The sequence below is a fragment of the Podarcis melisellensis genome (genome assembly GCF_964234715.1).
Source record: "Podarcis melisellensis genome assembly, chromosome: 2".
Taxonomy (NCBI): domain Eukaryota; kingdom Metazoa; phylum Chordata; class Lepidosauria; order Squamata; family Lacertidae; genus Podarcis; species Podarcis melisellensis.
Window position 1 is genome coordinate 66,925,634 of NC_138529.1, and position 13,134 is coordinate 66,938,767.

Genomic DNA, 13,134 nt, shown 5'->3' on the forward strand with positions numbered 1-13,134 from the left:
CCTTCCCTTCTGCTGCTCTGCATCTGTATGTTTCCCTCCACCTCTTCCCTGCCACCTCCTGCAAGATCAGGTGCACTTGCTTCAGGGATGGAGTCTTTGTGTTGAACTGTAATGAGATTTCTGCTTGGCTGAGTGGAGAGACGATCCAAAGCAGACGTCTTGCACTGTCTCCCCAAGCCATGCTGCAAGCCTGCCCATTGTAACTCTCCCTCACAAGCATTGGCCCAGCTTCTGGGAGATGAAAAACCATCCTTCCTGATACTGATGTAGGCTGGGGTCAGGAGCAAGCACCATGAGGCTGGCTACCCTAAAAACCTATCAGAAACACTAATATGTTTCAGAAGTGATGCTACACCATAGTTTACCATTACCTGCATGAAGCTGCTCCTTTCTCGCATGGCACAGGCACGAGGGGGAATCATCCATTTCCATTTTTCACTAACCACAGGTTCTTGTTGCATCCACACTGCAAACTGCCTTAAGTTTTAACTGGTTTATTGAACAAACCAGGACCATAAACCAACATTTGAAGGTGGCTTGTTTGAACCAATCACAGTGAAAACTAACTAGCTTGTCCTGGTTCACACCAAACACCACAATGGGTGGGATTCATCTAAATTACTCTGATGGTGTTTCCTGCTTGGCAGGGGGTTGGACTCGATGGCCCTTGTGGTCTCTTCCAACTCTATGATTCTATATTGTCAGAGCGCATGCTGGTCAGTAAATCACACAAAGTTCAAAGTTGGAGTTAACTCTTTATTAGCAAAACCATGATCTTGGCAGACTTGGTTGAGCATCACACCTAATGAACACAACAGCTCATTCCCTGTGGGTCTTACTCCATGAAATCAGTTGCCGATGCTGAAAGTCCCTGCCTTCCGACAGCTTGTGTCATCTGCTCTCCAGGGCTTTTCCCAAGCAGTCAGAGACCACGCCTTCATGCAGCCTATCATTGTTCTGCTCTTTTCAGCCCTCTTCTTGTTCTGGGAGACAGGGGGGAAGGGAGCTTCTTACAGCAGGAGGGGGAGACATCTGTGACACTAGCCTGACTCATCTCTTCCTCTTGCCTCTTGGCCTCCCTCCTTCCACTCTCTTGCTTCAGCATCTGCCTCTGATTCTGGGCTTATCTCTGCCACCGACTCTCCCAACTCACTCTCCCAAGCCCTGCTACCTCTTCAGCTTCTGAACCCTCCTCTTCCCAGTCTTCTCCCTTTTCTCCTTCTGACCATTCATCGCTGTCCCACCACCACTCCCAGGGCTCTGAACCTTCTTCCCTTGGGTGTTCCCCAGCTGGCTCCTCTCACCATTCATCCGTGTCCAACCAGTCCATGACAATTACTGTGTGCACAGACTGAAGTCTAGTCATGCAATCTTGCTTCCCCTCCCTCACCCCCTAAATCTGTTCGGGGGGGGGGTTGGGGAAACACCAAGAACAGATTTAGGAAGTGCACAAGGGGAGCAAATCTCACTTTGTGAGTGGACTTCATTCTGTGCACCCATATCCCACTGAGCATGACCCTGAATTCCACCCAATGTGGTTAGTTGAAAATAGAAGAACTTGCCTCTGATTTCTTCACAGGAACCAGCATTCAGAAGCATATTGCCGCTGATACTGGAGGCAATATATATCTAGCCTTTGTGACTAGCAGCCGTTGACAACCTTATCCTCTGTGAATGTGTGTAATTCCCTTTTAAACTATGAAATTCATTACCAAAAGATGTAGTGATAGATGCCATCAGTATAACTTGTGGTGGCAAATTCCATGATTTAACTATGCATTATGCGAAAAAGCTCTTCCTTAATCAAATTTTGACAGTATGCTCTGTCAGGCCCTCATGTTGCAACACACACACAAATTCCCATTGCTCGGATGTAGCTGCAAGAATGGGGGTGAGGTGGAGGTCCTGGTGAACTCCTGCCTGAAATCAAGCATGACATGCAGACTACTATGACTACTCAGCAAACTTAATGGCAGAATCGGGATCTGAACTCTGATCTTCCTGTTCAAAGTTTAACACTATCCACGCTGGCACAGTTTGTCCTTCGCTGGAGGCTGAGCAGGGACAGCAATGGTCAGGGATATATTAAGTCAATGTGACAGACAGCAGTATATCTCACCTCCATGTAGTGGATTGGACAGATGACCTGGGATCACTTGCAGCCTCACAATGCTTTGATTCTGCTGTGACTCAGTGCTTGTTAAACTAAAGGGCAATTTATATGGCCATGGTTATGGCTTAATTCAATCTGTGCAGCCACTGTTTTCTCCTAGCACGAATGGAACATGCGCATGGCAAACTGGTCATGTGCATCAGACCTCCATAAGCACAAACTGACAGCATGCCATCGATAAGCTGTGGGAGAAAATCCACATAGCTCATTGTGAGCACGCCAGCGATTTGTGCTTGTGCCAGGCCAATGCACATGACCAGTTTGCCACAAGCACATTCATTCAGCTTATGCAGGATTGGGATGGCAGGGAAGGTGGTCTGCACAGTTTGCAAAACAAGCCCCCAAAGACTTGAGCAAATATGTGTAAAGATTGTTTCTCCCTGCACAGTGCTCTGCTGAATTTTGTACAGCGATAAGCAACATGGATTCCCTCTGTCACAATATAATTTTTTTTCTGACAGCCCCCAGGGAGGCCCTTCCATCTGCATGCCTGCCCAATAGGCTTAGGGTGTTCTCACAACTGATGCTAAAAATGGCTTCCAGTCTGGAATATGTCATTTGTGAATGTTATTAATGTGGAATACGGGGGGGAGAGAACCATTTTTAAAAGGAACGTACATTCTAGCCATTGTACGCTTTATATTTGTGTTACGGGTGCTTAAACTAAGTGAAGTGAACAGCATCTGTTTTTTTAAAAAAAATTAGCAAAGAGGATGGATTTTTGCAGATACCAAGGAAGAGATTGTAATCATCACTGTGTGAGAGCATGCATGCGATTTCAATTTAGGGATATGCTCAGATGTGTTTGTGTACTTGTGCGTACATTTATCATTTTCACCCTTTCACTAATTTCCCTTCAATAGAAGCTAAACCGGATTATTTATGAACTGTCAGTCCAGCTACTGCATGATTCCCCCCCCCCCCAGCTGCTTCCTTCTTCTTTTGGGGTTGGGCAGGAGACATAGGAGTGAACAGGTACATTTGCATAAATTTATAGAATCATAGAATGGTACTGACCTGCCGGTAGTGGGTCTCCCCCCCTTTTTTGCCCACCTCCTGTCTGCAGGGACCTCACCTGTTCTCCAAGAATTCTCAAAAATATAGATAGAGGCTTTGAGATTACACCTGCAAGCTCCTTTAGTACCCTTGGATGCAGCTCATCAGGCCCTGGAGATCTGGATTCATTTAAAGTAGCTAGGTGTTCACATACCACCTCTTTTCCTGACTTTGGCTGCAGCTCCCTCTTTGCATTATTCTGTTATCACCAGGTTGGTCACTGCTTTCCTTTTGGGTAAAAACAGAGGCAAAGTAGGTGTTGAGCAGTTCCCTTTGTCCCCCAACAGCATTTCTCCATGCAGAGGACCGCTTGTTCTTGCTTCTGAACATAGCCAAAGTATCCTTTTAACTTTCCAGTGTGGTGTAGTGGTTAAGAGCGGTAGTCTCATAATCTGGGGAACCAGGTTCGCGTCTCCGCTCCTCCACATGCAGCTGCTGGGTGACCTTGGGCCAGTCACGCTTCTTTGAAGTCTCTCAGCCCCACTCACCTCACAGAGTGTTTGTTGTGGGGGAGGAAGGGAAAGGAGAATGTTAGCCGCTTTGAGACTCCTTCAAGGGAGTGAAAGGCGGGATATCAAATCCAAACTCTTATTCTCTCTTGCAAGCCTGAACTCATTCTGAGCTGTGGCCCACCTGACCCTCCTGAAACTGTTGGCTACTTGTGTATACTCTTCCTTCGTGTTTTTCCCTTTCTCCCATTTCTTCTACATGCCCCTCTTACATCTGAGCTCATCTGCAAGCTCCTTAAGCAGCCACACCACTTTCTATAGATGCCGTCCACTTCTGTTTCTTGTTGGAATTGTCTGCATTTGAGCCTTCAATAGTTCACCTTTAAGAAACTCCCATCCATCTTGGACTCCCTTCTCTTTTGAGTATTTCTGAGTATAGGATCTCATCCAGTAGTTCCTTAAGCTATTTGAAACCAGCCTCCTTAAAGTCCAAAGTATAAAGAGAAGATCCAACATCTTTGATTCAGGAAGGAGGCAGATCATAGGAATAGATTGCACTCTTTATAACTAAACTGGCATCCTTGGTGAATTTTACCTCATTTCTGCATTACCTCTGTATATTCAGTAGAGGGATACAAAACTAAAATGAAGGAAGCACTCTTAATAAAAGGAGTGCAGTGCTGGCTGCAGACTTGAGTGCAAAATCTGAAGTGGTGAAACAGGGCCTAGAGAAAAGACACAAAAAAATGCTGGGGGTTGCACAACAAAATCTTGTCTGGACTTTGCCACAAACAAAGACTCTGCCAATTGTACTATTGGGACAAGGAAGTCAGTAGCACCGGGGTTGACTTATGTGCTTGGACACCCACAGCCAGCCGGCTGGGTGTCAGCAAAAGCCTTCACCTGGAAATGCCTCCACATCCCAACCCACCCAAAAAGAACTGCAGGCGTTGAGTCAGTGGTTCAAGCATTCATGAACATCCTTTGATTACTCACCAGGATGATTTGCAGCTGAAAGTGAAAACCAACTCCATAAAAAAGCAGAGCAACTGATGTGAAAATTCTATGTGGCTCATTCACATGAGCAAGTCCTCATTTGATGCTGCAGTAATGAAGAATAACCATATCTATGTGAACTGGCCCTTAGTTTGCATTTTATGGCTTCATTCATCCAATATTCACCTTCCTGCTATCTTTGCAAGGAGCCCCTAATAACAAATAAAAGGGTGTTGCTTCTAGCTGCTCTTTACACTGCTCTCTGGATTTCTCTATACACAATCTCTGACATCAGCGGACAGCCTTCCACCGCTCGCTCACATTTCGGATGCAACTGAGGCATGTAGGATTTCCTCCAAAGAGGTCAAAATAGTTTTCAAGGTCCCCACTCCACCTCCTTCATCCTCACAACTCTGGGAGATAGTCAGAGAGTGACGGGTTCAAGGTCACCAGCAGATTTTACAGAAGTGCTGGGATCTGAACTCCCTCCAGTACCACCCCTGTGCAAAGCCAAGGAGACTGCGCGACTGCCTCAGCCAGCAAAGCATGAGACGTTTAATCTCAGGGTTGTGGGGGTTGGGCAAAAAGATTCCTGCATTGCAAGAGGGTTGGGCTGGATGACCCTTGCGGGCCCTTCCAGCTCTGACATTCTATGATGCCAACCCCAGCACCACACATACCAAGCAAAGTATACCAATCCTCTACAGAAGTACCAGCAGTGGCGCAGTTAGGTGCTTTTAAACTCTGAACGCAACTGGGCTTTTCCAGACGTTAATGTGTTCCTTCAAGTCGCTTCAGAACGTGACTTACAACGTTTTGGGTCCCTCAGGAGCAGTGGCGTAGCGTGGGGGGTGCAGGGGGGCGGCCGCACCGGGCGCAACATCTGGGGGTTAGGGTTAGGGGGCGCAAATCCACGGGTTAGGGGGTGCAAATTACTTGCCTTGCCCCGGGTGCTGACAACCCACGCTACGCCACTGCTCAGGAGTGAGGCTGTGGACCAGGGCCGGATTTAGGTTCGATGAGGCCCTAAGCTACGGAAGGTAATGGGGCCCTTTATATGTCCAGCTGTCCTTTGTCATCAAATTGTCGCTGTTTTTTGTGTTGAATATATGCCATATAGTAATTTATAGACCTAATAGGTATCTAAAGCCATTTTGCACATAACAAATAGGAGCCTACACAACACAAAACACTGTTGCTGTATGTAGGTTTTATTTTATTTGTTTTTTATTTATATTTTGGAAATTTACATCCAGGTTTTTTTTGCTTTAAATTTTTTTGGGGGCCCCAAGAGAGTGGGGCCCTAAGCTATAGCTTGTTTAGCTTATACGTAAATCCGACACTGCTGCGGACTTGTGGCCCCAAAGTCTTGCGCTGACGCTCTCCCTAGTTAGCCCAAGTGAACTCTGCGAGACGGGCGGGCTTTTCCATCCCTGTAATTGCACGTGCCCGGCCCGCCAGTCCCTGCCAGCGTGCGAGCTTGTCATTGGCGGCGTCTCCTTCCCCCATCGCGGGGAGGCCGGGAGGCTGCTCGGGATAATTGGCTTTGAATCTGTTTACCTCAGCACTCGACGTCTCTCTCGCTCTCCGCTCCCACTTCGCCGCGGCGTCTCGGAAGCCACCTGGAGCTGCGCCCGCGTCCCCTTCTTCGCGCGTCGGGGGAAGAGGCAGCGAGGGACGCAGACAGGCAGGAGGGAGGAGGAGCAGCCGCCGGGCAAAGCCGCCTCGGGCAAAGCCGAGCCGAGCGCTTTAATTAGCGGGCGCTCCCCGAAGAAGAGAGGCGGCAACGCGGAAGAAGAAACGCCCGGCCGGCAAGGCGGCGTCACGCAATCGGCGGCGCCGTGTTTCCGTTTTTACGATTGTTTCTATTAGCCCGCCTTGCACCCGAACGCCCCAGGGCGGCCGACAGCAATAGAGCGAATGCAAATTAAAACCCAACCCCGCTTGCTCGATCCTCGCATATTCCTGCTTTGCAGAGGGTAGAGCTAGATGACCCTCAGGGTCCCTTCCAACTCTACAATTTTATGATTTTAAAAGGGAAGAGTTTATCAGGGGTCTTTTCCCCAGCCGTTTCGAATAAAGCAGGCGGTGGGGGAACCCCAGCAAACCACCATGTCAGTTAAATGAACAACGCTCTTATTTGTGGGTTCTATAAATTGCCTTTTTTATTTGCGGCCTACAAGAACAGGCGTTTCGCGTGAGGCTCCCTCGCGCCCCCTGCGAGCGCCACGTGCTTCATTAGGGCCTGGAGTGTAGAAGAGGAAGAGAGCAGGGGGAGCGCATCCCGCTGCCAGCGCCGGCCCTCCGCGCGCTCCTAGGTGACCTCCTTTTGAATACCTCGTGGAAACTGGGCCAGATTATATGCTCATCAAACCATCAGTCGCCGCAGGCAGCGAGGGGAGGGGGTGGCTTTCTCGTCACCCAGTTTCCCACCAAGCACACACAGCTTGCCTTGCACCCCCCAACAGTGTCACCAAGCCTCCAAAAAGCTCTTCCCGTTCCTGGCACTTTCTTACTCCTGTGATGGCGTCGCTGGGCATCAGTGCGGCCTGTGTGATTTAGACGGTGTCTTGGCAGGAAGCGGAGAAGAAATGGATGGAGAAATCGCGAGGGTTTGTGGCTGGAGCCCATGGATTCCTCCCCCTCCCCCCATCTCGAAACGCTGGGTCGGCGCCGCCGCCTGGATGGGAGACGGGGTGGCCAACCTGTTGCCGCCGTCGAAGAGCTGTAAAGGGAGGCGAGAGAGGGGCAGTTTCACCCCTGGCAAGTCTTTTCCTGATGCAAGCCCTCTTCGGCCGCTTTTCTCCCAACTCGGCGTATTTCGAGACTCGGGGGGGAAACCGCGGCCGGATGGGCGAGGGAGCGCACGTACATGCACACACACACAAACACACACTTTCTTGTGCGAGGTGTGCGAGTAGACAGTGGATTGGGGGCATCTCGGCGTGCTCGCGAGGAAAATGCTGCTGCAGCTGCTTGGCCCTGGTACAAAACCCACGCGCTTCAAAGCGATGTGTTGCACGGCAGACTGCTGTGACCATGTTGCTGGAAGCCAAGGAGGCGTCCTTAATGGAGCCTCGCTGTGTGGCAGGTGCAGGCAGGAACAGGATGATCGGTTGCCTATCTGGGCGTAAGGAAGGGAATGAGACTGCGGCTGAAAACCTGTAAACACACTCTTACCTGGGAGTTTGTGCCATAGAACGCCACCACACACAAGTCAGCATCACTCTCTGGATAATGCTTCACAAAACAGGAAGCTCCTTTCACCTGAAGGGAGAGAGAGAGAGATCAGTCAAAGGAGCATGAGACTCTTGAGCTCAGGGTCATGGGTTTGAGCCCCAAATTGGGCAAAAGATTCCTGCATTGCAGGGACTGGACTAGATGACTCTTATGGTCCCAACTCTAGAATTCTGTGACTCTCTGAAACCCAAAGGAAAATGAGAAGAGTTTTCACTTCTCCCTTTGCTAACTTTTCCCCACATTGGTTGGCTGAGTCAGTTTCCCTTCACAAATCAAGAGTTTGCCCTGGAATGTGCCCACCTAACCTGCCTCACACACATTGCAGGGAAGGATGAGTTACAGAAGACTAGCTTTCCAGAAGCTTGTCTTCCGTCACTGAATGTTAAGTCCAGAGCCAGGAGCTGGTCAGCCAGGAGCTGGTCAGCAACTCAGTGTCCATGAAGTTAACTCTTTATTCAAAGAAATCAAAACAGCTCAGGCCTAGTGATCATAGCAGCTCTTCCCAGTAGGTCTTGCCCCAATGAGGCAGTTGCAAGGACTGGAGGACCCTGCCTTCCTACAGCTCTCGAGTTTCCTCCTCCCCCAGGTCCTTCCCCAGCAACCTGAGGCTCCTTCATCTTGTTTCTCTTTGCTCTGCCTTCTTCATTTCCCCTGATTTCTAGGAGACCAGAAGGGAGAGGAGCTGGTTACAGCAGGAGCAGGAGACTCCCTGGCTTCTTCAGCAGCCTGCCTCTACTCTACCTCTTGCCTCCCCTTCCTCTCCAGTCTCTGCTTCTGCCTCTGCTTCTGGACCTCTCTCTGCCACAGCCTCTTCCTGCTCACTAAACCCTGTTGCCTTTTCAGCTTCTGACACCTCCAATTCTGCTCCTACTTTGCCCTCTGACCACTCATCTTCGTCCCACCACCAATCCCTTTTCTCTGAGTATTTCCTCCCTGGGGGTTCCCTCCCACCACTCCTCTGCATTCGGCCGGTCCATGACACATTCCCTGATAAGCTTCCAAGGGGCCCTAGGAAGGAAGAATCCACTTTTCCTCCCCTCCCCTAGGAGCCAGAGGAGTACTGAAGCAAGATTTCCTGCAAGAGTTGGTTTTGGAGACCCAGTTATCACCGGAGGTTAATTCAGCCGTCCAGGCTGTGCTCGAAAACGGCTTCCTGTCTTTAGGAAGTCCCTGGACCTCACTTGCACAGATTGACTTGCCCATTAGTTTTCTCATAGACGGCTTCCCCCACCCTTTTACCCTTTCATGGCTCCCCAGCTCTTGGAAAGCCTGGACTGGCCACATGGGCTCCACAGCTGTCAGAGCCAGCAAGAAATTTCAGGCCTGATTGATTTAAATAAGGAAAAAATCCCTACCATGTTGACCGAGTGACACAGCATCGATCGCAATGGAGGGAAAGTGGCCATCAATCACCAAGCTGCCTGCCTACTTTGGGCAGTGGTGGGGGGAGAGAGAGGACAGAAGGAGGCCTCCTTCTCCTCTTGAAGGGTGCTGCTAAGGGAACAAACCACAGCAGAGAAGGAAGCACACTGGTGTTACCTGAAGATAAGCAAAGCTTGGCATGACATGACAGGGGCAGTTCTGTGTGCTTCGACCCAGAACTGTCCCAATTGCTTAGGAAGAAGGAGGAGTGATATTTCCAATTAAAAACAAAACAAGAGGGGTGTGCAGGTGAGAATTGGACTGTGGAAACTTTTCTCCATATATGTTTTTCTCAGCCAAATGCCAGGTCCTGGAATGGCTGGGAGAAAAGTGCAGAGAGATGCTGGGGCAGAGAATGGAATCAGAGTCTGAGGCCACAGTCTCAGATGAACCAGGAGCTATGGGGTGAAGAGTAGGTCACAACTGAAGGCAGAGCTATAGCGGAGTGGGTGCAAACTGGGTCTTTGACCCGGGGGAAATAAAACCTAGTTTTGCCCCTGCTGAAGGTCAAATACAGGGTACAGCCAGGAACAAACCAAAGGCCGACCACAGGATACAGGAACCTTAATCCCTTTCAGGCATTCTCTAATTGTGTGTGGAGAAAAGAGTTGGCGGACCCACTGGATCACCACCCTGTGTCCATGCTGGATCTCCCCATGCTGAGGGATGACAGGATCATCCGCATGCTGGGGGAATGTCTGGAGGAGGAAACCTCTAAGGACTGAGAAACACCCACCCAACCCACATGCATGAAATAAGGTCATCAGTGTATTACCTCACAGGTCACGTCAATGTGAAGAACCCAGGTCAAGAGCTGAGCCCAGCAAATGCACAACAAAGTCTGCTAAAGTCTGTTTAATGGTGTGTGTGTATAATTTTTTGATAAATAAAAGTAAAAAATCCGAAAGTTTACATTCCTAAATATCGCTGTTGTTTTCTGTTAACCCAAGTAAAAAGATAAACAATGAGACCTGAATTCTGCACCAGCTGAAGTTTCCGAACTGTCTTTAGAGGCAGCCCTGCATATAACACATTGCAGTAATCTAGATAGGCTGGTTCCGCCTTTTAAAAATAAGTAGGCGGCCAGGGACGGGCCTGAACTGTGAATACAGCAGAGTAGAGAACACCTGTAGGAGGCTGTTGTTGCTCAAACAAGGCTTTATTGGGAGAGAAAACTTCCTTTGTGTCCAGGGGTGGGTGTGTCCTATGACCAGCATGGGTGTAGCATGGGTGTGTGGGATCAGGCCAGGACCTGAGGATACAAAGCTGCGAAAGGAAGTACTATCGTTCAGTGGCTCACCACATGGAGCAGCTGCATACAGATCCAAAAGTTCTTAGCTTGAGCCCCACCCAGAACTTCCTGACAGATGTGCATGCGCACGTGCGCACACACACACACACACACACTTTTTTCTGGCATGATGGAAGTCATGTAACATTTAATGTACCTCCACATGTAGACTGGGCCTTTCCTCAGGGCTTCCATAAATTCCTCAAGCATTGCCAACCCCCATATTGCCAGCCAGCGGGGGCTGGTGTCCATTGGGGCTGCCTGGGCAGAAGGCAGGGAGGTCAACAAAAGGCAGAGCCATTCTAGTTTTGTCCCCACCCTCCTCCTTGCTGAGCCCCTACAAGAGGCTTAAGTGGAGGAAGCTGACAGGCGGTGCACCACCTGAGCTGCTTATAAGGTGGGATGGGACAGCTGGCTGAAGGCAGACTGAGCTTGGTGGGGCAGTGCCCCCATTTGCCCAAATGGGCCAGCCTCCCCTGCCTGCAGCTTTTGCTTGTGGGCTGCATGGACACCAATGCATGTGTTTCCCTTTATGCTGCCTCCCTTCTGCAAGATGCGCCCTGCTATGCTGCTTTAAGCTGCCTGGAGCAGAAGGGGCTGTGGCGGGAGAAGGGGCCACTTTCATGCAAAGCTCTTTGGTGTTCTGAACACAGTCTGGATGAGGAGCTTCCAAAGATGACTGGTATCCCTGAAAGGGCAGGTCCTTCAACCCTGCAGGCTGTAACTGGGGCCTCCCATTCCCCTTAGCTACCAAAGCCCAACCCCGCACTATAGCTTCCTCGCTCTGTGTTTCTGAAAGATCAGTTGCTGCCCTACGCTTCATCGTCCTTTAAGGAAGTCCTTTGGCATCCTATCTCACATGGTGAACTGAGGGCAATTCTGGACCCTTGCCAGCAGCCGGCTTGTTTACCAGCAAGACAACAGTAAATTAGTGTCCTGAACCAGCATTGAACACTGAGCCAACAGTGTGTGCAGAGGGCAAAACGACTGGGCCGCATGGAAGGGCTGCAGCGGCATTTGCTGCATATTTTAATAGCTGCTTTCCACCCCCAACATTAAACGTATTTAATCTGCTCTTGCAAATGGCTAATTTTGAAAATCCTCTTATCAGCATTAGCTCCTCAGCACTGGTATTTATTTACTGTTCATTTTCATAATCTCTCCCCCCCCACTCCCCTCTACGTTTGTATGACTGAGTTCTCTACTCAAATGGCTGGCTCCATTTCGGAGAATCCTGGTGGAGGAGAGAGGTGGGAGAGGAAGATGGGCTGGCAGGGGAAGGCATCGTCATGGACTGTGATGTCATCCCAGAGACGCAGAGAAAAAGAGGACAATGGACATAAAAGAAGAGACCGGCTTCTTTTGTGCTGGATCAAGCAAGAAATACAATGCATAATGGCAACCTTGAATGCACTTGGGTTGCTGCTCACAAATGTGCATTATGTAAATGGAAGGGTGGAAATGCAACATGTTGTTCTTCATGAACAAGTGCCTTCATTCTAAACTCTCCTGCCCTGTGAGTTTTCTCCTATAGAAATATAATGTAATTCAAGGACAAGCATACTGGCCTTCAGTCTATACATTTCTTCCAGCAATGGGGTTTCAGTGTATGGCTTCAATGGAAGAAAACTGGAATGCCTTCAACCAGTTCTCCACAGCAATGACATTCTTTCCTTCTGGCTTAAAAAAACCCCAATCGTTCCTTTATTTTGAATGAGCTAATCTGGACCAAAGATTGCTACCAAGTTTGCTGTAGTACCATTTTTAAACCATCCTTTGACAACTGGGATGTTTGAAGGTACAGCACTGCTGTTTCCTCACAGGTTTCTGGGAGCACTCTCACAAAACACGCCATTCTCAGACTTTGGTTCACTTCATCAGGAGAGTCCTAAAGGCTGCTTTCATGGAATACAAGAGGCAAGTCAACCTAAATCACATAACAACACTCTTCATTTTGCCATTCTTTAACCACTTTAACCAGGATGCGGGTGGCGCTGTGGTCTAAACCACAGAGCCTAGGGCTTGCCGATCAGAAGGTTGGTGGTTTGAATGCTGGCGACAGAGTGAGCTCTCGTTGCTCGGTCCCAGTTCCTGTCAACCTAGCAGTTCGAAAGCATGTCAAAGTGCAAGTAGATAAATAGGTACTGCTCTGGCAGGAAGGTAAACGGTGTTTCCATGTGCTGCTCTGGGTTGCCAGAAGCGGCTTAGTCATGCTGGCCACATGACCCAGAAGCTGTACGCCGACTCCCTCGGGCAGTAAAGTGAGATGAGCGCAGCAACCCCAGAGTTGTTTGCGACTGGACTTAATGGTCACGGGTCCCTTTTGTGGGATGTAAACACAGGAGCAGTCAATGACAACATTCCTAGAGTTTACATGTTAGAACATGGGGAGGGATGTCTGTTCAGGAAGCAGGTAAACTTCCTGGAACAGACTTCCTCCGCATGTGACCAGAGGTGGGTGTGCCTCACCTGTGCAGGTAATGATAAAAGCACAGGGCAGGCAGCCA

General features: G+C 49.4%; 1 long non-coding RNA gene across 1 annotated transcript; it reads right to left on the reverse strand.

The window, feature by feature from the left end:
* Positions 1-735: 735 nt before the first annotated feature.
* Positions 736-6,468, reverse strand: LOC309364244. Its single transcript, XR_014165774.1, has 3 exons — positions 6,235-6,468; positions 3,384-3,457; positions 736-983 (listed from the first exon to the last, which is right to left on the reverse strand). It is a non-coding gene; the product is annotated as an uncharacterized lncRNA (long non-coding RNA).
* Positions 6,469-13,134: the final 6,666 nt, after the last annotated feature.